Consider the following 27,121-nt stretch of genomic DNA (forward strand, 5'->3'; position numbering starts at 1 on the left):
GAGTAATGGGGAGCCACTGGAGGATTTTTAGCAGGTGAGATGAACTCTAATTCATTTATTCAACCCATATCTTTTCACCTGGCTGCCCTGCATTAATCTTCACCAGTAGAAGAACAGGGCCTCAATATGATGGCTGCAAAGAGTTGAATTTTGCAACAACTGGTGGGAGCTTGGAAGCAGATCTTCCCCCACTTGATTCCTCTGGTAAAACCATTACCCACCAATACCTTGGTTGCAGACTTCTGAGACCTCCATAGAGGACCCAGATAAACCATGCCCAAACTCTTGACCCACAGACTACAAGGTAGGAAGTTCACATTGGTTTGTGGTACTCTATTATGCAGCAGGAGAAAATGAACTAAGATGAGAGAGTAAGCAATACAGATATTTGGAGGGAAAAAATGACAGGAAGACAATGCAGCCTATGCAAAGGCCCTGAGGCAAGAGAGGAATCCCATGGAGCCAGAATGACAGACATGCAAGGCAGTAATTGTAGGAGATGAAGTTGAATGACATGACTGAGTGACATGGAGGGGGTTTTTTTTAGTCTGAGAGCTATTTTGTTAAACAATCCCTTTGAATTATGAAAAAGCATACTTCCAGATGTGGATTTTAAAAATACAATCTACAGTAGAGCTACCTTATAACCCAGCAATTGCACTACTGGGTATTTACCCTAAAGATACAAACGTAGTGATCCGAAGGGGCACGTGCACCCGAATGTTTATAGTAGCAATGTCCACAATAGCCAAACTATGGAAAGAACCTAGATGTCCATCAATAGATGGATGGATAAAGAAGATGTGGTATATATATATACAATGGAATACTATGCAGCCATCAAAAGAAATGGAATCTTGCCATTTGCAACAATGTGAATGGAACTAGGGGGTATGATGCTTAGCGAAATAAGTCAGTCAGAGAAAGACAACTATCATATGACCTCCCTGATATGAGGAAGTGGAGATGCAACATGGGTGGTTTGGGAGTAGGAAAAGAATAAATGAAACAAGATGGGCTCGGGAGGGAGACAAAGTGTAAGAGACTCTTAACGTCACAAAACAAACTGAGGGGGGCAGGGGGGAGGGGGGTAGGGAGAGGGTGGTGGGGTTATGGACATTGGGGAGGGTATGTGCTATGGTGAATGCTGTAAAGTGTGTAAACCTGGCAATTCACAGACCTGTACCCCTGGGGTTAATAATACATTATATGTTTATCAAAAAAAATAAAATAAAGAAGAAAAAATACAATCTACAGTGGTACCTGGCTGGCTCAGTTGGTAGAGTATGCGACTCTTGATCTCAGGCTCATGAGTTTGAGCCCCACGTTGGGCATGGAGCCTACTTTTAAAAAATAAATACATAGGGACGCCTTCGTGGCTCAGTTGGTTAAGCATCTGCCTTCTGCTCAGGTCATGACCCCAGGGTCCTGGGATGGAGTCAGGCTCCTTGCTCAGTGGGGAGCCTGCTCTCCCTCTGCCTGCTGCTGTTTGTGCTCACTCACTCTCTCGCTCTGACAAATAAATAAAAATCTTTAAAAAAAAATAAAAAATAAATACATAAATAATAAAAACCTTAAAGATACAAAAACAACCAGGACTGCTATTTATATTTGTAGCAATTAAGGTGCCCCCTGAACCATAGTTAGACTAGTAAACCAGTATCTATTCACTGCCCCCAAATTTCATTTGTATTCAAATGCTAACAAGTTACAGAATTTCAAACCAATAGCTTTGTACCCTAGATAATGTGATCCTTTTATTTGGAAACACTCTGGGAAACACCTGAAGCTTTAAATGTCATTTCTAAGTAGCTCCTGGAGGTTTTGAACAGAAGAGGGACCTGCTCTGTCTCATGCTTTGGAGTCCATGCTGCCTGCTGGGTGGAGAATGGGCCAAAGGAGGGTGAAGGTGGATGCAGGACAGCAAGGTGGGAGGCAGCCGCACAAGCCTTGGTGAACGATGAGGGACCTTGTCACTCGTCCCTTCCCACCAACCAGCCTGGCTGGTCTCTGGCAGGGCCTTGGGTGGCTTGCAAAGGCAAGGCAAATGACACAGCCTGGTCTCCATCCTGGGGCAGCATAACCTCCAGGCCACAGCCTTAGCCCAAGCCAGGATGCAAGCCCTTAGTACGGTATAAGCTCCTACCATGTGCAAGGCCATGATCCTCATCTTTAGCTTTTCTGTCTGGGTTAGGAAGACTCCAGGTTGGGCTTAGGGCAGATGCTAAGATTCCTTTAGGGAGCTTTTCCTGATGAATCCCCCAAACTTGGGAGTATTCCTTAGGATTCCAGCTCCCCACGCTTGGGAGCTACTCATTAAATTTGCCTCAGTCAGATTAAAACCCACAGAGGCAAGGAATAAAGGAAATAAAACAAATGTTGCATAAGAACCCACTGCTTATCAGACAGTGTCCTGGGAGCATTTACTTCTGAAGCCAAGTGTGTGACTGGCAAGACTGCTTCATTTTTTTTTTTTCCTAATGAGGAGACAAGCTCAGAAAAGTCAAGTAACAGACCTGAGGTTACACAGAAACTCTCAGCTTGGCAGATGGGATCTGGACCTAGTTTATCTGACTCCAAGGTCTATGCTTCCGAACCCACCACCATGCCAGCGACCTGGCACTTTGATGAAATGTCAAAATAAAACACTGAAAAAACACCTCCAAGCCCCATCAAATAACCCACTTTTCCCAAGCAGTACCTAAAGCAATAGTCCAGGATCATTAACGAGTTAGGGCCATCTCTTGGTGGGGGGGGGGGGGAGGGAGGGAGGTTGTGGATTATATGCTTAATTTAAGTGTTATTATTCCATGATATATTTATGTTTTTTTTTTAAGATTTTATTTATTTATTTCACAGAGAGAGAGAGAGAGCACAAGCAGGGGGAACAGCAGAGGGAGGAGAAGCAGGCTTCCTGCTGAGCAGGGAGCCCGATGCAGGACTCTATCCCAGGACCCTGGGATCATGACCTGAGCTGAAGGCAGACGCTTAACCAACTGAGCCACCCAGGTGCCCATATTTATGTTTTTTTAAAGTGCTATTATTCCACTGTCTTATAGACAGGGTCTAGCCTCTTCCCTCATCCTGGAAGCTCTGTGAGTCAGAGCCTAGGGGCTCCACAACAACCTGAGAGCTTCCGGAGGGACTAGTCTCACCTTCTACAGCCCCTCCCCCAGACCCCACACCAGCCTCGCCTACTAGGCCCCATCCACAGCCCCTATTCACTGGGCCCTGTGTCCATATGGACCCCACATGTTTTAAGAAGCACCGTCCTAGCTGACATGGGCAAGAGGAGAAGCAAACTTGCCCATGGATGAGGCAGGAGGGGACATGCCCACCATCGGAACACACCCCAAGACCCCACCATGGCACCTAACATCTTTTGGCAATTGTCAGAAATGGGATTAAAAAGTGAAACTGCAGTATAATCAACAGACTAGGAAATTACAGAACATAAATCATGAGTCTCTTTGTTCTGTGAGGGTGAAAAAAAAGTCATGTTTATGACCAGAATTGAAAAGGGGGAAATGGTGAGCGCCCCCTCCTGGCGAGACCACCTATTGCCAATTCATCCTGGACACTGCCCTCCCCTCCCTACTTTTTTCTGGATCTTCGGGGCCCACTACACTGGGGTCCACACTGGGGTCGGGGGATTGGTTAGCTCACTTCCAAGTGGTGTTTCCCCCATGAAACTTCAAACGGCTCCCTAAGAGACACTGCCCTGGGGCAGGCAGGGGTGGGTGCCCAGATGCTCTAGAAATTCTTTCCTCAGCAAACATTTCCTCCTCCATCCCCGAGGACACTGCCAAGTGTGGCTTAATGGCCTCCTGCTGCTCTTTGCATTATTGATTACAATACCTGCTTAGAAGCTTGAAAATGAGATTTTTTTCCCCCTCTATTGATTTCCACTTGGCAAACACCAAGATTCCCCTGACTTTTCCCTGCTGAGGATACCTGAGGAGGGCATGCCGAGGTGGGAAGAAGACGGATTCCTTGCATCATCTTCTAAGGGACACGGGAACCCTCCACCCAACTGTCCTGCTTCAGTGGGGCTGTGACCCGGGGCTCAGGAACATACCTCAGGGTTGGGAGGAGCAGTTTGACCTTGTGTCTTGCACAGAGACACCCCACGTTAGCAAGATTTGAGGCTGGAAAAGCCATGCTATCCATCTCTTCTTCCAGACAGTTCCGAATAGGGGTCCAGAAGGACAGCTGACTCGAGAAGGCTGTGGGGGGTCTGGCCTCTGCCTAAGGGCTTCCCAAACCCTGGAGGAAGGTCCCTAATAGAGAGAGACTACAAAGTGGGGTTTCTGACCGCTCAGGAATGGGATCATGAGAGGCGCACAGTGGACACTTTCTGAGAACAGAAGCAAGGGAATGAAAGGCTGCCGTAAGCTATTAGGGACTTGGGGTCATGACAGCGTGAATTTTAGGATCCCAGCACTGGAGCCTGCTGGACCATCTCCCTAGTCACTGACTCGTCCTCCCTCCCCACCCCTGGCCTCCTCACCCACACAGGCCCTGGGATTCGTCCAGGCTAACATCTCTATGGTATTGTTGGAAGCCCAGAAGGAATGTACAGGAATTCAAAATTTCTACGTGTCTATTTCAATGATAATTTTGAAAAACCAACCATCAGCATGTTGTATGGACTCTGGATGGCCCACTGTACCTGAGCCTCGAGCTACCCTCCTGCTTTCCAGTCCTATATCTGTCTGAGGTGGGCGCCCCACTCAGCGGTGCTCCTGGCCTGCTCCCAAATGGAGACCACTATCCCCTGTGTGTCTCAGTCCAAGACGAGCCTGCTGCCCTGTCCTCACACCAAGTCCTGATTACGGAAACCTCGGAACTCTAGGCTCCCATGAGGTGAAGTTCTGCGGTCCCCCAGCTAGGCCCCTGGTGGGGCTGCAAGGCCCCTCCGGGTGGCAGCCAGAGGGCTGAGCCCTGCCTCCTGAACGCATTGGGCTGGGTTAGCCCATCCTACCCAGAGCTGAGGCTTGGGGTGGTCCCACTTCCTGGGAAATGTCAAACCCCACAAAAACAAACCAGTGTGCACTATTTCCCTGCAGGGAAACTGAGGTCAGGTGATACTCCACAACCCCAGCAATCAGGAGGCAGTGAAGGCCCCCAGGAAGGACAGTGCCACCTGCCTGCCCCCCCCCCCCCCCCCACTAACCAAGTCCATTCTCATCCGTGTGTGAGGGTGGAGCTGCGGTCACAGGGGGAGCCAGTCAGCTGGCTAGGGAACTTCAGTGCTTCTCTGGGGAGCAGCTTGCTCATCTGTAAAATGGGGAGAACGCCATCCCTGATTCATAGGTGTGATGTAAGGATTCAGTGGGTTAATACGGAGAAAGTACTTAGAACGACGTTTGGCACATAGTCAGTATGTGACAAATGGAGGCTATTTCTTATGCAGTGGGGAAGGCGAACAAGAGGGATCTATAAAGCTACACCCAGGTCTGAAGTCTCATTCAATCTCTGAGAGTCAGCCCTGTATGCCGCTGCTGTGCGACTGTTACTGCTATGTCCACTGCCAGCGATGATGACGCTTAATACCTCTGTGAAATATGTCACATCCACGGTCCCATCTGTCACCACACTAAAGCCTCAAAACAGCCCTGTGAGCAAAAACATTAACATCTCCATTTTACAGATGGAGAAACTGAGGCCCAGAGGAAGGCCAGGACTTGATGGTGGTCTGGTGGCCATTTTAGAATCACAAAAGGGGCCGGAATGCAGCTCTCCTGGAGCAACACCACACTCTCCCCTGTCACTTTGCCAGTATCCTACCTGTGGCAGAAGGAAGCGTTTGCCTCTAGCCAACAGGGCCTGTAACGCCTAAGCCCTGAGGGGTGTCTTTTTTACTCACTGAGGCGCCAGCCTAGGGAGCGCGGCTGTCAAATAGGCTTTTATGGCTCCCATAACCGTTCTAACAAATGTCTTTCCAGCAGCAGTGGCGGAAAGCAGATTAATGTCTCCGTGGCCCTAACACTTCTCAGCCCCCTTTGCCTGTCAGGTCATTACCAGCTGGTTTATAGTCCTGAGGCCTTTTTCAGGTTCGCAAATGGTTTGCATGATAAAGAGACCACAGGGCTAAGTGGGACTGAGCTGCTTCTCCTCAAGGGAGGCACAGGCTTGGTGGGGGGGGGGGGGGGACCTGTCCTCCTTTCTCCTGTTTTGGGGCAGGTAAGAGTAGGCATGGGGTAGGAGCCTGGACTCTGGAATAAAAATGCTAACACCACCACTTACTAGCTGTGTGACCTGAAGCAAGCTGCTTTACTTTACTGAGCCTCCATGTCTTCATCTGTAAAATGGGAATAATAGTACTTTTCAGGGATCAAGAGTGCCAGTTCATGTAAAGAACTCGGTATGCAGTTAGCACTCAGCCAATACGAATTCCTATTATTATCTTTATGATCTGTGGACTCTGTCCTGTTCACTGCCTGGCACATAATAGTCATGGATTAAATCCATCTTTGATGAGCAAATGATGGGTGAAATTCTAGAGCCGGATTTATTTATTGTGGGGTTTCTCTACGGCGGCGCTGCCAACATTCGGGCCCTGATACTTTTTGGTTGTGGGGCTGTCGTCTACACTGTAGGATGTCTAGCAGCATTCCTGCCTTCTACCACTACATACCAGTAGCACCCTTCTCCCAACTGTAAAAATAAAAAATGTCTCTGGATACTACAGAACGGCTCCCGAGAGGCAATCCACTTGGCCCTGATCTAATGACATAGAATGACCTCATTTGAAAAATGAGGAAGTTGAGGCCCAGAGAGGAAAAGTGACTTCCAGAAGTCATACGGCAAGTTAGTTGGCAGGCTTGAGATTCACAGACGGGTGTGCTCATTCTAAGCTCAGGGCTTCTTCAACGGGGCCCATCTTCAATGGCCTGCTGTCATTAGCCCTCCCACTGGGACATGGGCATGAGCTCCAAATAGGAGACCAGCTGCTGCTGAGCTGTCCTTCTGTGATCCTACAATACTGGTGCTGGTCATGGCGGGGCCTCAGTAGCCAGTTGTACAAGGTCCCCCGCTCTGGTGACAATGCATGATCAGATGGCTCTTACAGTGTCTCTCATTCATGAATTCACTCATCAAACAGAGCATCTGCTATTAGTCAGGGACTCAGTCAGTTGAGAGTAACCCAGGGAGGAGCAGGTGCTTATGACTGGGTGTTTTGGGGGCTGGACAGCCTGGAGAGAATCCTGTTTCTTATGAACACTTAACCAGCCTCAACATCAGTTTCTGCATCTATAAAATGGGAATGATAATGGCAGGAACTTAAAGATCACAAGTACAAGGGTCCCTCCCCATCCAAGGCTAACTGAGTTCAGAAGAAGCTGTCAGAGTGAGTGATTAAGCCAAACTTGTTAGCCCTCTTTTCTGTTACTGAATTGGAGAGCAAGACTGTGGATCGGCAGGGGTTTGCCGTGAGGATTAAATGTGTAGACCAGGATTTACTGGACACGTTGCTGAGGCACTGTCTAAGAACTCTACCTGTCATAACTTATTCATCTCACACGACAAGACCCCAAAGCAGCTACTGTTTTATAAAAGAAGAAATCGAGGCACAGGGAGGTCATAAAGCTTGTCCAAGGCCCCACAGCTGGGACAAAAGTGAAACCAGGATGTGAGCTGGTCTGCTTCTACAACCTGTGCCCTTAGCTTTCCAGGACTAAACATTTACCCCAGGACTGCTGCTGCTATGGTGATGAAGATGATGGTGATGATGATAATGATGATGATGATGATATTATCCTCAGTGATGAAAAGGGTGTGGTGATGCTCTCTCTAAACCATTCAATGCTTTTCATGGGGGAAAACACTGGGACAAAAAATTCTAATGTTCTAAGATAGGAAGTGGTAAAGATTTTCTATAAAAGGCCAGGCAATAAATCTTTTTTACTTTCCAGGCAAGACCATCCCTGTCACAACTATTCAACCTTACTGATATTGTGAGAAAATTATAGATCTCCCAAAACAAAGGGGCACGTCTGTGTTCCAGTAAAACTTTATTTACAAAGGCAGGACATGAAACAGACATGGCCCATGGACCATAGTTTGCCAACCTGTTTTAAGAGAACTACTTTAATTGGGAAAGGTGCCTAGGTCCCCTCTTTTTTCTCCAACCTAGGGGAAATGAGCCCAGTGGCCTGGAGAGAACATTCAGGAAAGACTGGAGTAAAAATCACACGTGTGGGCTCTGGGGCAAGGGACAGCTCCTGGGAAGGTCAGCCCCAAGGCTGCCCCTCAGGTAGTGAGAGCTTGGGAAGCCCAGCTTTGGCAAAAGTCCTTGGCGCCTAGAAGCCAGGGGAATCACGTCAAGCTTGTCTTTCCCTTCAACCAGATCCTTGCAGTGAGCAGTCAGAGAGCTGGCCCCAAGAAATTTCAAAGGCACACCTGCCCCAGATGTTCCCTGTCGCTCTGTGACTCCCTGATGACCCAAGGTGTCCTGGCTGGGCTGAGGGTGCCTGACATGATAACGAGATCCACTTTGGCCTGAAAGGAGGAACGCTCAGCATTTGGAATCACCACTGCACAAAAAGGGGGTTCAACCATCTTTGGTTCAGAGGTTCGTAACCCCGTACTCAAGAAGAGGCTGGCTCCGCAGCTGGGAGAGTCTTGTCTAACACCATCTATGAAGTTGCCGCAGAGCTAACTAGATAATTCTGAGCTAAGGCGAGTATCGTCTTACACAGACATGCTCTTCAGATCAATCCGCCTCTCCCCCAGCAGCCTGGAGACCTTGACAAAGCTGCCTCTCCTTCCCTCACCTCTTGAATGAGAATAATTTGCAAGGCTGTCTGGAGAATTCAATGAGCACAGACGCAGACCGGCCCAGCACCTGCCACACAGTAGGTACTTAGTGACGTTCCGTCCCCTTCTATAAATGTTTATCTAGCCAAGCAGCTGCAGAAAGCAAAGGTTATAAGAAGATTTTTTAAATTTTGAGAGAAAACTCTGCCTTAGTTTAATCTCCCCACCTCCCCACCAAGAACTGGGAAAGGACAGCCGTCATTCATTTCAACTGTGGCTTTTCTTGGTATAATTTAGTGGCCATGATGTCTCACAGCTTGTTCTATCCTGTTCCAAGCACTGCCTGGGCACAGAGTTGCGGAGATAAAAGCTCTACCTAAGACCCACCTATGGGACTGCCCCCCTCCCCGCATCCTGTATACAGGCATCAGCACCAGCAACTCTTTAATCCTCTGATTCACCTGCCTGTTCCCTTTACTAGGCTCTATGTTTCTTAAGGAAAGGGGCAGCATCTTACTGCCTTATCCCCCAGTGCTTAACCTAGAGCCTGCTCTCTGGGGGCTCCCACCGTGAGATACACTGTTGGGCTGGCCCTAAAAGTCCATCAGCGCATCTGCTTGTTCTCTGCACAGAACTCACCACATTTCTTGCTTGTTCTCTAGACACTCTGGCTGCGACCGATGTTGAGAGACTTTTACAGCTGAGAGCAAAGGCAGGGAAGCCTGTCCTGCTAATCTTTATTTGCTAAGCAAATGGTATTGACTTTGAAAGAGAGATGTTCCTTTCAATAGCAGCCCTGCCTATGTGGTTCGTGATCTCCCCGGAGAAGCCCGGCAGCCACATTGGAGAGCTGTCATTTCCTGTGATCTGGACCATGCAGGGCTCCTGGTTCCCCATCAGGGCTGTGACCCAGAGCCAAAAAACATGCAGTGCAGAAAAGAGGGGAACCTTCAGTGATTTCCTTTGGCGACAGCAACAGCAAGGAGAAAACAATCGACACCACTCATCCTGCTGTCAGTGATTTAAAGAAAGCTGGTTCCAACTCCAAGTTCCTCGCTGCCCTGGCTCATACACCAGGGACTTCCTCCGTCCCCCACTCCCTCACCCCCCCACCCCAGCCCAGGACTGCACCTGAGGGAATAAATGAGTACTATCTAGCTCAGCCCAGCACCACTGGCAGAGTCCACATCACACCAAACGATGCCCTGCAGGCACTCTGCCCTCCAGGAGCCCTTCCCTGCTCTGTAGATTGAAGGCACCGTGTGGGCAGGAACCTGCCTGGCCATAAATCCTAAACAGAGTCTGCTTCGCAACTGTCCTGTATCCATTAAACAAATTCTGTCTGCTGAGTCAGAAACAGACCAAGTCCTGGGGTTTCCCAACACACCCTCTATCTCTGCTTTTTCTTATCACCCAAGTCTTGACTCAAATGTCCCTCCTCAGAGAGGTCTTGGATAACCACCCTGCCTCACTCCCTTGAACTTACTACTCTGTTTTATTTTTTTCATACCAACATCTGAAAGTTACTGTATTTATTTCTGTGCCTGCTAACTGTCTCCCTCACTAGAAGGTAAGCCCCACTGAAGGCACAGGCTCGGTCTTGTTTGCTGCTGTCTCTCCAGCACCCAGAACTGGGCACAAAAGCCCAGCTGGCATCCAACACAAATGTACAAAATGAAATGCACTCCCAGGTGAGTGAGTGAATGAAGAGTGAGCGCAGTCAGTGCTGGGGGCCCACTTTACCTTTGCCTTCTTGGGGGAAGGTGCTCACCTCTGAGCTGCTCCCCGGGCAGCCCTTTCAAGCCATTCAGACCTTACACCTCATGTCCCTAGATTCCCCCCTGGGGACGCTGCAGAGCCAGGACCCAGGAAGGTCATCCATCTCGCCCCCGCTGTAGGACTAGAAGCTCACCTTCCTGACTGGCTGTCACCCCACTGTCTCCAGCTCCTCTGTTTCTTCCCGGCCCTACCGGCCCTTTGATTTAAGATAGCAACTTTTCCAAGGGAACAGCAAAACCTTAATAAGAAATCGGCCAGGGCTGATGGATGACACCAAGTTGGCACCAGCCTCAAGGTCGGACGGAGTTATTTTAAACTATTCAGATTTACTAGGAGGGGAGCAAGTCAGAGGAGGATTTAGGGGCTTGCCTCCTGGCAAGACATGTGGACAGGTCCCTGAGCAATCTAAGACAGACATTTCCTGTGCCGTCCACCCCCACCTCTGCCTTTGCCCCGCCACCCTGAGATGGATGGTGAGGCCCCTGGCATGAGGAATTTATTGGGAGCTGCTCAAATAAATTTGAAGTCTGGGAGCTGAACAGAACCTTGTCCCTCTCTTGCCTGCTGGGGCCCTTGTGTGAGGATGGGCAGTCCAGCGGGCTGTCACTGAGAGGCTGTGCCCCTCTGCAGAGGGCAGGCTATCACCATCTCCCGTAGCCTCCAGGAGTCCAGGACTCCTAAGCCACCATGATAAATTAGACTCACTTCTCCACTCCATTTGTCTGGCTCCCGCTGGGCACTGCAGACAAAGGTGCGTTTCACCACCTTAGCCACCATGTTTAAGTTCAAAGGCCAGAGCTGCCCTGTTGCCTTTTCTTTCCCAAGCAGATCTGGAGCTTTCTGGAGGTCAAGATTCTTCTTGTCTCCAGAGTCCCTTACCAGTCAATCCCTGTCCATCCTCCAAGGCCCATCTCAGTCCTCACCTCTTCCAGGGAACCCTCCCTGATTTCCCAGGGAGAACCAGGCCCTTCTTTGTGGCATGCACAGTTTATCTGCTTTCTGTAGATACCTGATTTCTGTAGATATCTGCAGAAATGATGGGTGGCTTGTGCCCTTGCCAAGCTCCCAGTTTTTACTTGCAATATCCTCCCTGCCTCCCTGCCTGCTCCTCACCTCACATCTGGCATTGACAGACGCTTAGTAGGTGCTCAGCAAACATCTGTTGAACTGAATTGAACGAAACAGACAGCTAAGTTTAACACAGACCAACACACTGTTTTTCTTCACCTGAGCTTGGGTGCCTGCCAGGTGGAGAAAGAGGTGACGACTTTTCTTCTGCATACAGAGTATTTCAAGTGAATCGTAAAGTATAGAGAAAATTAAAGTAGAGGATATTCGCCCAACAAATCTTATCATTCCCCAGTTTTGCTACAGATGTTCGCATTTTCGAATAAAACAGCACAGAGCTGAAACTGCTCGTGGAGCCCTCCCTCCTCCTTCCTCCCTCCTCCCTCCCAGGGGCAACCTAAGGCCGACTTCTGCATTTATCACTGCCGTGCCTGTTTTTATACTTTCACTACATCTGAATGGACCCACAAATAGCATATTCATTATTTCGCAGGCTTCTGAACTTTATATAAATGATTATTATGTGGGATGTATGTAGCCCTTTGCAACTTGCTTTTTTTCCACTCACTATTATGTATTTGAGATTCATGCAAGTAGACAGGTACAGCACTAGCTCATTCCTTTTAACTGCTGTGGTGATTCCATTGTATGAACAGATTACGAGCCATCCCAGTCCCCTCTTGAGGGACCTCTATGCTCCTTGCTGCTTTTCAGCACCGAAACAATGATGCAGGCGACACACACCTGGAGAAGCTCCCTGGGGCAGAGCTTCCCAAGCTGTAAACTAGAACCCTGAAGAGAGTCACGAAATTAATATCAAAGGTCACAATGACCCTTTAAAATAATTAACTCGAAGAGATGTTCAAACGTCAGTGTGCGCCTGGGTGTGCGCTGGGACACAATATGAAATGTATTTCTTAATCCAGGTTGTGATAGGGAAAAATGTTTGAGAAACAGGGCATCATCGGGTTGGTTTTTTTTTTTTTTTAATGGGGTTGGTTTTATCTTCAGTTTTATTTAAAATTGCCAAGTTGCAGGGTGCCTGGGTGGCTCAGCTGGTTAACTGCCTGCCTTTGGCTCAGGTCAGCATCCCAGGATCCTGGGATCGAGCCCCACACTGGGCTCCCTGTTCAGCAGGGAGTCTGCTTCTCCCTCTCCCTGCCGGCAGCCTATCTGTACTATCTCCCCATCAAATAAATAAATAAGATCTTAAAAATTGCCAAGTTGCTTCCCAAATGCCCCCTCTCTCACCAGGAGCACGTAAGTGTCCATTCACCTGCATCCTCACCAACACTTGGTACTATGAGAAATTGGTTTCCCCCAAAATGCTGAGTGTGATAAGATGGCATCTCTCCTTTGAATCTGCATTTCCTGGCTTGCCAGGGAGGTGAGCATCTTTTCATATGCTTACTGCCCATCAAAATATCCTTTTCCTGTGAAGTGCATGTTTATATTCTTCGCCAGGGTTGCTCTTATTGATTTGTGGGATTTAAAAACACAGTCTGGATATTAACCCTTTGTGGACTGTGTTTCATGTATCTTGTTCCAGTAGGAGGCTTGCCTTTTTACTTTGTTTTGCCAGCTCTGACATTCTGATTCACAGTGAGGCAAAAGGGGACCCATGGCAGAGAGGCTGACTCTAGGGCCGGGGGAAAGCTGAGGTCTTTCTGCATCCCCAGAGCAGACCCCTAGGAAATGTTTAGTGACCATAATATAACTCACTTGGTAATTTTGTCAGATTTGTCCAGCAGAGAGTGGGGTTTACAGCAAGGGTCCTATGGAGACTTAATGAGTTCAGTCATAGGTTTGCTCCACTATAAGAAAAGTCTCAATGTCCAGGTAGGGAAATCAGAATGAGGATATCTCCACTGCCAAAAAGAGCATTGGCTTTATGGAAGGTTTTCCTGCAGAAAATCTATATAAACTTATGAGTTGGTTTAACTCAGAATTCAACTTTTGTCCAATGTTCCAGAGAGCAAATTTGGGTCTCCCAACCAGTGGCCCCAAGCATCTTGACTTCAGTCATCCCTGTGAGCTCAGAGGAGCACACTGATTCATCATACTTTATAGGTGAACCAACAAAAAGTAGATGTCTTGTCCAGATCACATTGAAAGCAGGGCCAGGGTACAGCCAGATCCCACATCTCTTGACCTCCATCTGATAAAAGGTTGGGACCCAGAGCAGTGATAGTCTGAAGCCAGCGGATCCCTAAGTTCTCAGATGTAGGGGAACGAGCTGAAGATATTGTGAAGGAACCTATGACCTAACACAGGCCAGGTTTAAGCCCAAATATCTCTATATGTATCCCCCAGGATACAAAGAAAGAGAAGGAGAATAAAAACCCTATCTGGCATGACCTCAGAACAGGAATAGGAATAACAGCTTGCATTATTCCAAGGTCCACTTGCTTGGGCTGGGGGATCCTTGGGCAGGGACAGGGGCAGAGTCTTACTTGTTCCACATTTCAGGACTCAGCACTGTATAGGGCACAAGGAAGGGGCTCAAAAGAGCATCTGCTGAATGAATGGACAGATGGATAAATGGATGAACCGGTGGAAGCATGTGCAGATGGACAGATGGACAGAGGTATGGATGAAGGGATGGAGAGATGGTCAGACAGAATGATGGACAGATATAGAGAGAAACCAATATACAGCTAAACGGATGGATGGATGACTGGATGGGTGGATGTTCCTCAATGGAAAATGCCCTAGGGGAAGATCTGGTGTCAAAAGAACCTCTCAAGCAGGCAGCCAAAGCTGGGAACCCTGCTGCAGCTGTTCATAAAATTTACCAAGTGGCATAACTGCAAGAAATAATTGCTTCTAATTGGGCTGAATTATTCTGGCCATATAGTAGACATATTTTTATAACTTTATTAATTATTCAATTTGAGGCCTATTACCCAGCCTGCCAAAATGGGCTTTCCTCATTAGAGGGTGACAGATTCCCCAGTTCGGCTGCTGCCTCTGCTGCTGCAGCCCCATTGGGCAGTTGCTGCCTGCCTGGGGATCCCATGGGTGTCTGAGGATAGGAGGTAGAGGGTAGGGCTGCCCCTGACAGGCAGGCTGGGAGTCAAAGATCCTAGAGGCTAATAAGCCTGTTTTGGGCATTCTGCCTGGCCATCCCATGGGCCACACATCTGTCTTCCCCAGTCTGGCCAAGGAGACAGAAGGGTATCAGAATACATCCAACCTGGCCCCTGTGGGTCACCTCCTGCCCAGATCCATTCACCAACTCTTAATCATGGTGGTCTCCCCCATCCCCATCCAATCTGCTCCCCACACCATGCCAAAGTGAGCCTGCCATATGTTCTTCAGTGGCCTCCAGTGGGGACAGAGGGAGGAGAGCACGGCCCAGCTGGCCCTGGGTCGGGGGGGCTGGTTAGCCAGGACGGGAGGGCTGATCAGAGCCTCCAGCATGTTCTCTGCTCCCAGATCCAGGCCCAGACTGGTCACAGGTTAGTTGGGAGAAGGAAGAGTTCAGAGGTCACCACGAGGAAACAACAGAACTCGGCTGATGAAAAGTGAGCCTTAAGGAGTTCCCCAAGGCCCGTGGAATAATGTCCAAGCTCCTTGGGCTGCTGGTGTCAAAGTACCACCCCACCTACCCTGGCTCCCCTCCCCCACCCCAGGCAGCCTCTGCTGCAGCCACAGAGACCTGCTCACCAGTCGGTAGCTTGGCTTAGGCACACCTGTCTGCCTGGAACGCCCCTTCTTTCCGAACCTGACTACTGAGACTTCAAACCTCATCCTTCTTTGAGCTCTGGTTCCCATGTTTTCTGGCATCTCCCCGACTCCCCCAGCTACACGTGATCTCTGCTTCTTCTGAAGGACCAACTTGACTCCTGGACTCACATCACAATCCTTGAGAACACCCACTGAGGAGACATCAGGTGAGAACTTTTGGAAGGTCAAGGGACGTGGCTTTGAAATCTCCTAAGCAGCCAGCCTGGAGCTCCATACTCTTCCCACCAAGAGATCATCATCCAGAGGAACCCAAACATGATAAAATGAGAGAGTGAATCCACTGGGTCCCACTGAGCCCTGTGCTGAGTGTCCCCCACGTGCCTGAGGCACTCGGGGTCCTGGAGTCCCACAGATAAGACTGGGCCCTGCCATGGGGAAGGTCGCAGGGGATGCAGACGGAGAGGACAGCAAACACGTAATCAAACACTGATTGTCCAGGGTGGCGTGGACCACACTGGCCATGTGGAGACTGTCAAGGTGTGGGAATCATGAAATGTCACAGGAAGGACGGCATCTGAGCTGAGCTTTAAAAGCAAAAGAGTCAGTGTAGAAAGGAAGGTGGAGCAGGGCGGAGGTGGTGTGGAGTGATGGTAAATGAAGCTAAGAACTAGGCAGGCATCAGACCCAGAGGAGCTTCATAGGCCTGGCTGAGGAGCTAGGGCACTCTCCAGCAGGCAAAGGGGAGCAGGAGAGTGACCAGGCCCATATTCGCTCTTATGCCCTCCCTACCTCCCACGTGTGGGAGGGTCTGGAGAGGAAAGCCAGGGAGCCCTGTAAAGAAGTGGGAACCTGAATTGTAAGTATGGTCTCCAGAAACAGACTGCCCGGGTTCAAATCCCGACTCTGACACTTCGTGCCCTCAGGCCAGGTCCTCAACCTCCCTGAGTCTCTGCTCCTTCATCTGAAAGATGGGGGTAACCGTGAATAATCATGAATAATCATGAATAACCATGAATAATCATGAATAACGACTAGGATGGCATGTACAGTAAGCGCTGACCTGAGTTAGGAAAGAAGCCTAAGTGAGAGCAAAAGCCAGAACTCCCTCCCTTTCAGTCTCAAATGCCACTTCTTCCACAGCCCTACATCGTGGGGGGCATATTCCTGAGTGGGGACAGCACAAGCAGCTTCCTCATCTGCATCACAAGGGCAGTCGTCCCCACCTCACCAGGCAAGCAGGATAAGGCGAGATCAGAGATCTAATCCCCATTCTCCAGGGGTGCCCAGCATGCTGCAGGTCTGGGCTGCCCCAGAGACGATGCCCGCCCCTCCTCGCCGCACCTGCTCCCTCCCTTTCCCTGTCAGAGTTCCAGATCGTTCTCTAGGCTGCTGGGGCCAAGATGGCACAGTTCACAATTCTCTTCCCGGAGGGCCTGTTTCCCATGGAGACTCAGCCCACGCGCCCATCCTGGAAGTGAGGCCGTGTGCTTACGTGTGCGCGTTCGTGTGTGTGTACATGTGTATGTGTTGAGGGTGGGCACGGTGTCCTTTTCATGCCTGAGTGGGGCCGGGGAGGGCTGGCGGCACTGCCTGCCAACCCCACATGAAGATACCAGCTTGGCTGCTGCCGTTCTGTTCTGCTTTTGTCACATTCTCCACGGGTTCTCCCACCCTCTTCCTTCTCCCCCAGTTCCTGAGACTCCCTGTGTGTCACTTATTTATTAATTTTGTTCTCAGGGAGCAGATGGCCGGAGCTGAGGCTGGCAGAATGTGCCTCCCCGCCCCCCACCCTCCAACAGCCCCCTTGTAACACGCAGCTCACACAGGCTCCAGGCTACCCTGTTTCTGGAATTCTCAAACAAAAAACCGACTTCTAGGAGAGGCCACATAGACCTTCCTGACCCTTGATCCTGCTCAGATGGGACCGGTCCCAATACGTCCCCTGGTCTGAGAGGCACAGGGGTGCAGGGGGATGGGGTGAAGCCCTGAGGGGCTGCCCTCCCTCGGGGGGCCAGATGTACCCCATGCCCCCTTCTGTCTCATGGTCTGCCTCCCTTGGACCTGGGAAGGAGGCCCTTAGTTCTCCCTTCCTTTCCTGGTGGGCATCATCACAGGAGCAAGAGCCAGTCCTGGGGTAGAGATGGGGCAGGGCAGAGCAGCTGCCCTCAGGCTCATGTTCTGGGGTCTCCACAGGCTGCCCCCATCCAGCCTCACCCTCACCCCCACAACAGTCTGGGCCCCCGTGAGGGCACAGCACCCCAGCATCTGTTTCTCATTCCCCATTTCTCCTGAAAGGCACCTCAGAAAAGGAAGAAACTCTGGAAAAGAGGAAATAAACCTTTTCACTAGCTTCCAGAACATAGCCAAGAATAGGGGCGGGGGGATGGGGGGTGTCTTAAAAGGAAGAAGGCAGGGGCTGGGGGGAGGGGACAGCCAAGGGCAAATCTGCCTTCTTGCCATCTCTTCCCTGAAGCCTCCAGCCCCCCAGGACTCTGGCAGCCGCTGGGCTGAGGTCTCTTTCAGCCTCCACCATAGGCCCCTCACAAGTGAGTTGGTTCTTGCTTTTTTTTTTTTTTTATCCCAGTGGTCTGTGGAAAAAGGCCAGGTACACCCACCTGTGAGGCTCCCCAGCTGTGGGACCTCAGGCCATCACTCCACCTCTATGTGCCCCAGTTTCTTCATCTAAAATGGGAGCATGGCACATACCCTTCCTTTCCGCACCCTCCCCCTGAGGGCTTTCCTGAACCATCCAGATGCTGCCCCCCCATGAAAGCCAGGGCCTTCTCTCTCTGGGGACTCTTCCAACTCCCTCCTCTGTGCTAGTAGCTCTGGCTTCTGCTCCAAGTTCCCTGAGGCTGGGGGCCACGCCCTTCACATCCCTAAGTCCCCAACCCCCCTTCAGCCCTGTCCTCTGACAAGTGCTCAGTAAAGTGCATTAAGTGGAACTCAACGGACAGAGAGCATGGAGCCAGCGGGGCCTGTCGCCCTGGCCACAGACTTTTTTGTTCGAAATTAGAATTCTGGGGTGAATAGCAGCTTCCCTCACGCATAGACCTTGAAAAAGCATTTGCTGCCGCATCCGCCTCTCCCTTCTGTTCCTGTCACAGTGACTGCGCCCCAGTGCGTGCTGCTGACACGGAGCCCACTGTCCCAGGGAGGCCCATAGGCGCACCAGATGCCGGCAGAAGGCCGCCCAGGCGGTTTTGCGAGGGGCCGCAGGCCGGGCAGAGAAAAAGCAAGTGTAATTGCTTTGTGGTGATTCATCTGAAGTTGCTTTAACCTTGACAGCCGGCTCAGCATAGTGAAAACACCACCAACCAGCCGGGGGAGCTGCAGCCTCCCTCCATACACCCCCTCCCAGCTAAGGCAGCCAAGGATCCCCAGGAAACCAGCCCCCCCACCCCACCGGGGGAGGTGAGGATATGAGTCACTCAGCTGCCCCCACCCATGGCTGTCCTCCTCCCCACTCCTTTCCCAGGTCCCAGAATGAGGAGAGAGAATCACAGGAGGGCCGCGGAGGGGGGGGAGCGGGGCGGGGGGAGGGAGGGCCGCGGAGGTGGGGGGGGAGAGGGGGGGAGGGCTGCTGGGGGGAAGGAGACTCCCTCCCCAGAAGTCAGTGGGAAGGTCACCAGGGCCCTTGATTAGGTGATACTGGATTATGACTTCCCAGAAACAGAGCATCATGGGATTTAAGAGTGTAATATCCACACCAAGCTTCCCATTTTACAGAGGAGAAAACTGAGGCTCACAGAGAAGGAAGGACTTAACTAGGGTCATCCAGGCAGAGGTATGTCCTGAAGCCAGCTTTCCTGTGTTTTATGGCACAGGGCTTCTATTTCCTTGGAGGCAGTCTGGAGCTGTGGGAAAAACACAGTTCTGGGTTCTAATCTGCCCCTTGCTAGCTGAGTGAAGATCAGAAGTTACTCTGCTTTCCGAGCTTTGGTTTCTTTGTGAAATGGAGATAACATGCATGACCTCTCTGAGCCATGGGGAGATGAAATGAGATCGTCTGTGTGGGGCATCTGCGCATGGTGGGAGCAGGAATCAACATTTACCTTCCTCCTCTCCTCCTATGGCCCCTCAGGTTTCCTTCTCCTCTCCCACTACTCTCCCTTGGGCTCCTTACCCAATCCATCACTGAGGAAGATCCCCTAAGTTTTGGGAGTGGCCCTTGCCAGCAGACCTATGTGGCTGGCCCGCTCATTCCCCCATCAAGCCCTGCCCATGTCCTTCCAGGAGCCTCTCGCTTGCCTCAGGAGGCAGGAACCCCAGCCCACATCCTTTTTTTGCTTTGCCCTCATGTTCTGTGCTTCTAGACGGTGACGTATCCATGTTCATCAGTGAGAAGTGTGTCCAGGGGCCCCTGAGATGGGAACTCTTCCCTGATGTACTTTTCAAGCCACCCAGGGTTGGCCCCTCTGGAAATTTCTAATCCCAGAGCCCTGGGCTGCCCTATGGTCAGGTGTCTCTGCTCTAGGCCTAGGCTAAGAAGGAACCGAGAGGGTCAGGAACCTTTGGGTCATCAGCACAAAAGTCTATAGAACAACTTGGCCTCTTCGCTTTGGTATAATGAGATCCAACTGCCTCTAAGATAACTCTAGCCCTGAACTCCTAGAGCAGCTGGCGGGAGACAAAAGGCACAGGAGTTAAGAGAGGGGATCAAGTCACAGCTCTGCCACGACCTTCCTGGATCACCTTGGAAGCAGTTTCCTTTCTAGGGACCTCAGTTTGCCCATCTGTAAAATGGAAGCAGACCCAATAATTTCCATGGTCCCTCCTAGCTCTTGATTCAATGGTTTCAGGTTAAATCACAAGACCTTGGATTTGGTTCCAGGATCCCAGGCCATACTTTCTGATATTCTATTCCAGGAACTGGTGGTTAAATGGAAAGGTATGTGAAGAGATCTTCAAGAAGACAGCAAATGTGAGATTCATAAGACTCACGGCCATGGAGGGCCCAGCACTGAGCACTATAGAAAATGCAAAGACCCTGTAACCCCTGAGACAAGGGAGTATGAGCTGGGCCAGAGGCTTTATGCCAACCCAGAGCCAAGGAACCCAGACACAGACGGGGTCGAGGGGCACAGACAGCCCAGCAGGCTGGAGGGAAGATGCCCAAGAATGCAGGGGGGAAAGGGGTTCAGGGCCTGATCTCTTATTCAACCATCCTTGCAAACAGTCATTGGCACTGGGAGATCTAATTCTGCTTACGGACTTCTTGCATTTTTCTACCGCTTCCCAAACTTTACCCCTAAATTAGCCCTGTTCCCAGGGAGGTCTGGTGGCATAGCTGCGAAAGGTCCACCAAAGGCTCAAGTAATCACATTTTTGGTGTTTTTTTTTTTTAAAGCATGCCAATTCTGCATTTAATTCTATAATCAATTTTTATTTCTTTTAATACAAGGAGCAATGTTTAAAATTACTTATCAGATAACTAATGTACCATTACATGGTGAAAAAATTAAACTCCACAGCTTCAAAAATCTTTGGAAAATTCTTTTCAACAAATGGTGCTCAGAAACCTTGGTATCCACATGCAAAGAAACCTAAGCTGGACCCTTTCCTTATACCATATGCAAAAATTTACTCAAAATGGATCAAAACCTTAATGCAAGAGCTAAAATGGTAACGTTCTTAGACAAAACATAGAGGAAAAGCTTCATGACATTGGATTTGGCAATCCAAATGATTTTTTCACTAGGACACCAATAGCACAGGCAACAAAAGAAAAAATAAATAAACTGGACTTCATTAAAATTAGAACTTTTGTGCATGAAAGGACCCTAATCAACAGGGCAAAAAGGCAACCCATGGAATGAGAGAAAATGTTTTCAAATCATACCTCCTATAAGGGATTATTGTCCAGAATATATAGAGAACTCCTACAAGTCAACAACTAACAAACAACCCAATTAGAAAACAGGCAAAGAAGTTGAGTAGACATTTTTCCAAAGAAGATCTACAAATAGTCAATAAACACATGAAAGATGCTTGATATCACTAATTAGGGAAATGCAAATCAAAACCACAATGAGATATTCACAGGGATGTGTTTTGTTTTAATCAGAAAAAAACCCAGAGAAAATAACAAGTGTTGGCAAGGATGTGAAGAAAGTGGAATCCCTGGGCATTGCCGGTGGGAATGTAAAATGGTACAGATGCTGTGGAATGAGGTATGGTGATTCCTCAAAAAATTAAATGCAGAATTAGCACATGATCCACTGATGCATTTCTGGATTGGTGATCCAAAGAAGTATATACGCCAAAGAAGTGAAAGCAGAAAAGCGATCTGTACACCTGTGTTCTAGCAGCATTACTCACCATAATCGCAAGGTGGAAGCAACCCACGTTTCTACTGATGGATGAACAGATAAAACGGAATCTACAGACAATGGGATATGATCCAGCCTTATAGGGCAAAGAAGTTCTGACATGTTACAATATGGATGAACCCTGAAGATATTATGCTAAGTGAAATAAGCCAGCCACAGAAAGACAGATATTATATGAGCTACCCAGAATGATCAAATACTTAGAGACGGAAAATAGAATGTGGCTTCTATGGCTAAGGGGAGGGGAGAGTAAGAGCTAGTGTTTAATGGGTACGGAGCTTCATTTGGGGAAGACGAAGAAAGTTCTGGAGATGGATAGTAATGATAATTGTGCAATAGTGCGAATGTACTTAATGCTACAGACATGTACCTTTAAAAATGGTTAAAATGGGGAGTGCCTGGGTGGCTCAGTCAGTCAAGCATCTGCCTTAGGCTCAGATCATGATCTCAGGATCTTAGAATCCGGCCCTGTTGTCCGGCTCCCTGCTCCGTGGAGAGTCTGCCTCTCCCTCCACCCCATCCCCTGCTTGTACACACACACTCTAAAGTAAATAAAGACAATCTTTTTTTAAAAAATTGTTAAAATAGGTTAATTTTCTGTTATGCATCTTTTATCACACACACCAGCACACACAACTCTAGTAAACCCATGCCTTAGGTTTGAAAAGCACGGACCTAAACATCCCAGGCTACTCTGGAAGTATGGGCAGATTTCTGAGCTGGTAAATGTTTTATTTTAATCTGCAAGGATAACTGGAAGCCAAGTCAGCCAGGGGTCCCACACACCATTCAAGATAAGAAGACATTTGATTTGGCAGGAGCCACTCTTGGTGGCAACCCAATGCAGTTCCTGCTGCCTTCATTACTCGGGGACTGCGGTCCTGCCTCATGCCAGCGTGGGGTGGGGTGGTGGGAGGCGTCATCAGACAGCAAGACACTGAGTAGTGAGGGAGCTTTTACTGTCCCGCACTTTGTCTGTGCACATGGACGAAACACGTGCAATCTTAGTGGAATCTAAGAATGGGAGAAGGTGGGGGGACGGTGGGGAGGTGGAGGGGCGGGCTTTTCTCTCGTGTCTACCCCAGCAGCTCTGGGAAGGCCCAAGACCCAAACCAAAACACCACACTAGAGCCCCGAAAACAAACCGCAAAGCACCACGGGACGGGAGGCTGAGAAGCAGGACCCAGGAAATACAATAATTAAATAATACAATGAAGACTTAAATTTCCAAGTTGATTCTTGGGTATCATTTATAAAAGTTAACAGGGCATATTTAATTTAGGAATTGGCTCACGTCCTTCTCCTTACAGCTGAAACCTCATAAATGAAATACACTGGACCAGTGCCCAGTGCGGAAATAAAAGTTATGAATAATGTTTCTATCTCAATCATTGTCAGTGCTTTAATATTCCTAATTACTTTAAAAAGCTAGATATTCAATATAGGAAAACTTTTTTTCTTTTTATCTCCACTTGTGAGATTAGTGCAATTTAATAACAGTCACTCTGTCGTCTTTATTCAGCGTAAACTGACATTTCATCCTTCTACTCCTCGTTATTATATGGGATGGAGGTTTATGACCAAGCAAGCAGCCACTCTGCTTCCCCATATTGGTCCTCCCAACACCTTGGAATTATCGACAGTAGCTTACGTGCCTGCTCGCCAGGTGAATCAGCATCACCTCACTTTCTTTATGGAGCAGAAAGAATTTAGTCCAGGCCTTAAAGAAATTAGGCTATGGGGTTGTAAGTCTGAAAAAGAATGAAAAGTCTCCCAACCCCACCCCAGGACGAGATCTGTCCCCTTCACAACTGTCAAAGTCATAAATCCCTCGGCAGCCATGAAGGGTAAGGCAGGGCAGGCAATAGGATGACGGATCTTTATAACCCTCCTTGCCGCTTCCAGGAATTTATCCTACGAAGAAATCGGGACAAATGGGCAAAGATATATGCCTGAGAAGAATCACTGCAGCATTTTTTTTTTAAACACAGGGCCATAGTCCCTTGCCCACAATCCAAAAGTCCCTAAAAAGCCCAAAAGAAAAATTGTCTTAAAGCTCAGCACCAAATTCGTTTAGATGCCAGATCTTCATGGAATGGATTTGTGGTTACGTATTGCTTTGATGTCACTAGACGGAATTAGTCCTGTTCAGAAATATTACTGTGTCTCATACCAGGGGGCTGCCCAGATACCATCGTGGGGTATAGGTCATATACGAAGAGTCATCACACACGTTTCTAAACTCTGACAAAAATTGAAATTCTGAAATCAACAAGCCCCAGGGACCCTGAACACAGGATGGTGGGGCCTCCAAAAGGGAAAACCCCTAAAACAATTTAAAAGCCTATCAACAAGAGACTGGTCAAATACCTCCGGTAATCCACAGAAGAAAATTCTCTAAAGGTCTTTAAAAATTTAAAGGGAGAATCGTGTTTATTGACAAAGAAATCAGTGCATGACATAAAGTTAAATTTAAAAAGCACATTACAGAACAGCACGTAGACATGATCTAATTCATCAAAGTTGCATCCAGACATAGCTCTCAGGGAAAATAGGCAGAGAAAGGACAGGGAGGGCTACCACCCAAATGTGTGTGTGTACGTCTAAATTTTTTGTAGGATTCTGGTGCCCTTTGGAGTTTCTAACATGAACAGGTATGATTTTTAGAATCAGGAAAAAAAACCAACAAGAATGACGCTTTCAGTTAAATAAAAATCCAAGCTTCCCTGCAAGGGGACCATATGTAGAGACATGTCCGTGGGCAGCTCCCATTCAGAAATCTCCAGAGGTACACAGTGCACTGAGCAGGACGCCCCCCCAACATGGCCATGGGTCCCCAAAGACCTGAAGGCACACTCAGGCAGACGGGCATCCAGCGACACCCTAACAAGCATGCTCAAATTGTTTGGACTGCCCCTGGTCACAGTTGGTGTCCCATGGCTGATGCATCTACCATCAGAACAGGATCTCAGGGCCACATCTTCCAAGTGGATCCTGCTTTCTCCTGTGAGCAACACAGCTTTCTCATCCAAGACCTAGTTTAACCTTAGGCTGTATTAACACAGGTTGAGCATCTAGAAGAAGGACATGATCATAGAGTTCAGGTGTGGGACTCCAGTGTTTGCTTGGTGGATAGTCCCAGGTTCATCATTTACTAGCTGTGTGTCTGTGCAAAGTTTGTTGGTCTTTGTGTGCCTCAGTGTTCTCATCTGTAAACAGGGCTAATAATAATTCCTATTCCATAGGGTCATTGTGGAGATTAAGTGAGGAGGGAACGGGAGTGCCCAGTGCATGGTAAAATTTAATAAACAGTACCTACTTTTATTATTATTTTTCCATACCAGCCTATAGTTTTGTGGTCAGGCCTAGGAATGTTAGTTTAAGAGGAATAAAGGCCACAGCCAATGAAGAGGAACGAGATGGGGAAAGCAGATCAGACCGCGTCAGGGGAGAAACAAAGGAGCTTAGAGAATAAAAACTTGGGGAAGGAAGTAATCACTGTCTTCTAATACCCAAAGGGCTGAGCCATGGAAGGGGACTCTGGTTTCTGCTAACCCAGTGGTTATCAACTACGCTTGATCACCATCTTCCCATAGCCAGTCTGTGGCCTTGTCCACTGATCTTGGGAGAAATTCCAGACATGGCGAGGAGAGTCATGGCAATCCATCATCCTTCTCTGGACTCTACCATGAGTGAGAACCAACTGGTAAAAGCTTGAGACAGATTTCCAGTTAACAGAAGGAGAAGCTTTCCAACAATCAGGACATACTTTCACAGGAGGCAGTGAGCTCCTTGTGAATGGAGGGACACAAGCAGAAGTTGGAGGGCTCTTGGTGACATCTAAGCTTTCAGGGCTCTGAATGATCTTGAAAGTGAGAGTCTATGAATTCCTTTCATTCAACGCTGGCTCTGGCAGAGGGTTGGAACCCATCTCTCGGGACTTCCTATGGGTTCAGGAGTCCATGCCTTTGAATCGATTTAGGGGTGCTGGCTTTTCAGCCCATGAAAATGGATTTCTCCGGGGAAAGAGCTCACCATCAAGTCATCAGACTTGGAATCAGGGGTGGGGGAATTGGGCAGTCCCATGTTGTCCTGGTAGCTAGCAGGGCCATTTCCCTGTCTGTTTGGTAAACTCACTCGAGGGGCAAGATTTACTCTCAACTGCTCTAAACACTCCAGCTCAATCGAGGGCCTCCTTCATTGCATCTCTTTCACCAGAAGGGAAACCCTGAACGACATAGACCATGTCAGAAAGACCCTCCAGGGACCACCCTGGGCCTGGCCCAGTCCAGCATAGATGGAGCACTGCACACACCTATACCGATCGGTGGCTAATACGCACTCAGGGTCCCCAAGACTCAAGCTGTCTTTCTAACCTCCAACAGGCCACCCTTGACATTATAATCCAGCATGCAGCAAGCAGACCTGTCCCTGCAGGGCTCCCCTAATCCAAGTTAGTTCTCCATCAAGGACTCGTGGTGGGCGAAGTTACAGAACACAAAACATGGACAAGGAGGGGGAACAAGCTCGTGAACATTCTAGCCCACATGTTTCCTGGAGTCCACAGAAAGACGGGTGCAACACATTCCTTTACTTCCCATGTCCCTCAAGTGTATTTTTTGCTGTCTGGAGGGATTCCTAGCCCTGCAGCTCAGTGTGGCCCACCTCAAAGCAGTGAAACAGGTGGGAGGCAGAGGTCCCCTGAGGTCCCAGTGCATTGAAGAGTTTACTCAGTCCCCCAAACAGATCCCAGACTCCCCGAGCCAAGATAATCGCCCAGGCTCAAAACAAAATTACATCCAGTATCCTTGCTGGGGCGCATGTTCTCATGTGCTGGGTAGACAGGCAGGGGGGGCTCCGGTCAAAGCCCTTGGGAAAAAGAACCATAACCAAGTGTTTCCAACCCAGTGGAGACAGCAGAAAAGGGCAAGAGCACCACACTGGGCCAACGTGGACCCACCATTCCCCTCCTCAATTTTCATGACCATTACGGTTACGTTGGGACAGGGAAGAGGGAGGTGGCTCCCAAAGATAGGTAAACACAGGGGGGTAGACCCCAATGGATCAGCTGAGATAGGTTATCTACTCAAGTCACAATAAAAAAGATGCTCTACCCCAGCCCAAAGCAGGAAGAAAACTGGGTTTCAACATTAATCAAAGCCTGTTTGAAAATCCTAGGAGACCATAATGTTGACCAACCACTGACTGTGAAATGTACCAGTGGAAAGAGGGTCATCTGGGAGCATTTAGGGGAAATGAGCCAGAAGAGCAAGAGTTGTCTTCAGCTGGGTTCTTGGCAGAGAATTCCCTGAGCAGCTGCTGGGTGCACCCCACCCTCTTGGAGGCCAGCCCCATGGCAGACATGATGCCCCCTGCTGCTGTGGGCGGCAGCAGTCTTTGGCCCTGTCCGTCAGTCCCAAGAGCATCTCAATTTCACTTCAGCCCTTAACAGACCGTATTTAGAAGCATTTCACTGAGTCAGAGTTGTA

General features: G+C 49.0%; 1 protein-coding gene across 23 annotated transcripts in view; it reads right to left on the reverse strand.

Annotated features, from left to right (window-relative positions):
• Positions 1–27,121, reverse strand: part of MEGF11 (multiple EGF like domains 11) — a 336,966-nt gene that overhangs the window by 146,054 nt on the left and 163,791 nt on the right. The window lies entirely within an intron of this gene.

This window comes from Martes martes, assembly GCF_963455335.1.
Source record: "Martes martes genome assembly, chromosome: 7".
NCBI classification, from domain to species: Eukaryota; Metazoa; Chordata; class Mammalia; order Carnivora; family Mustelidae; genus Martes; species Martes martes.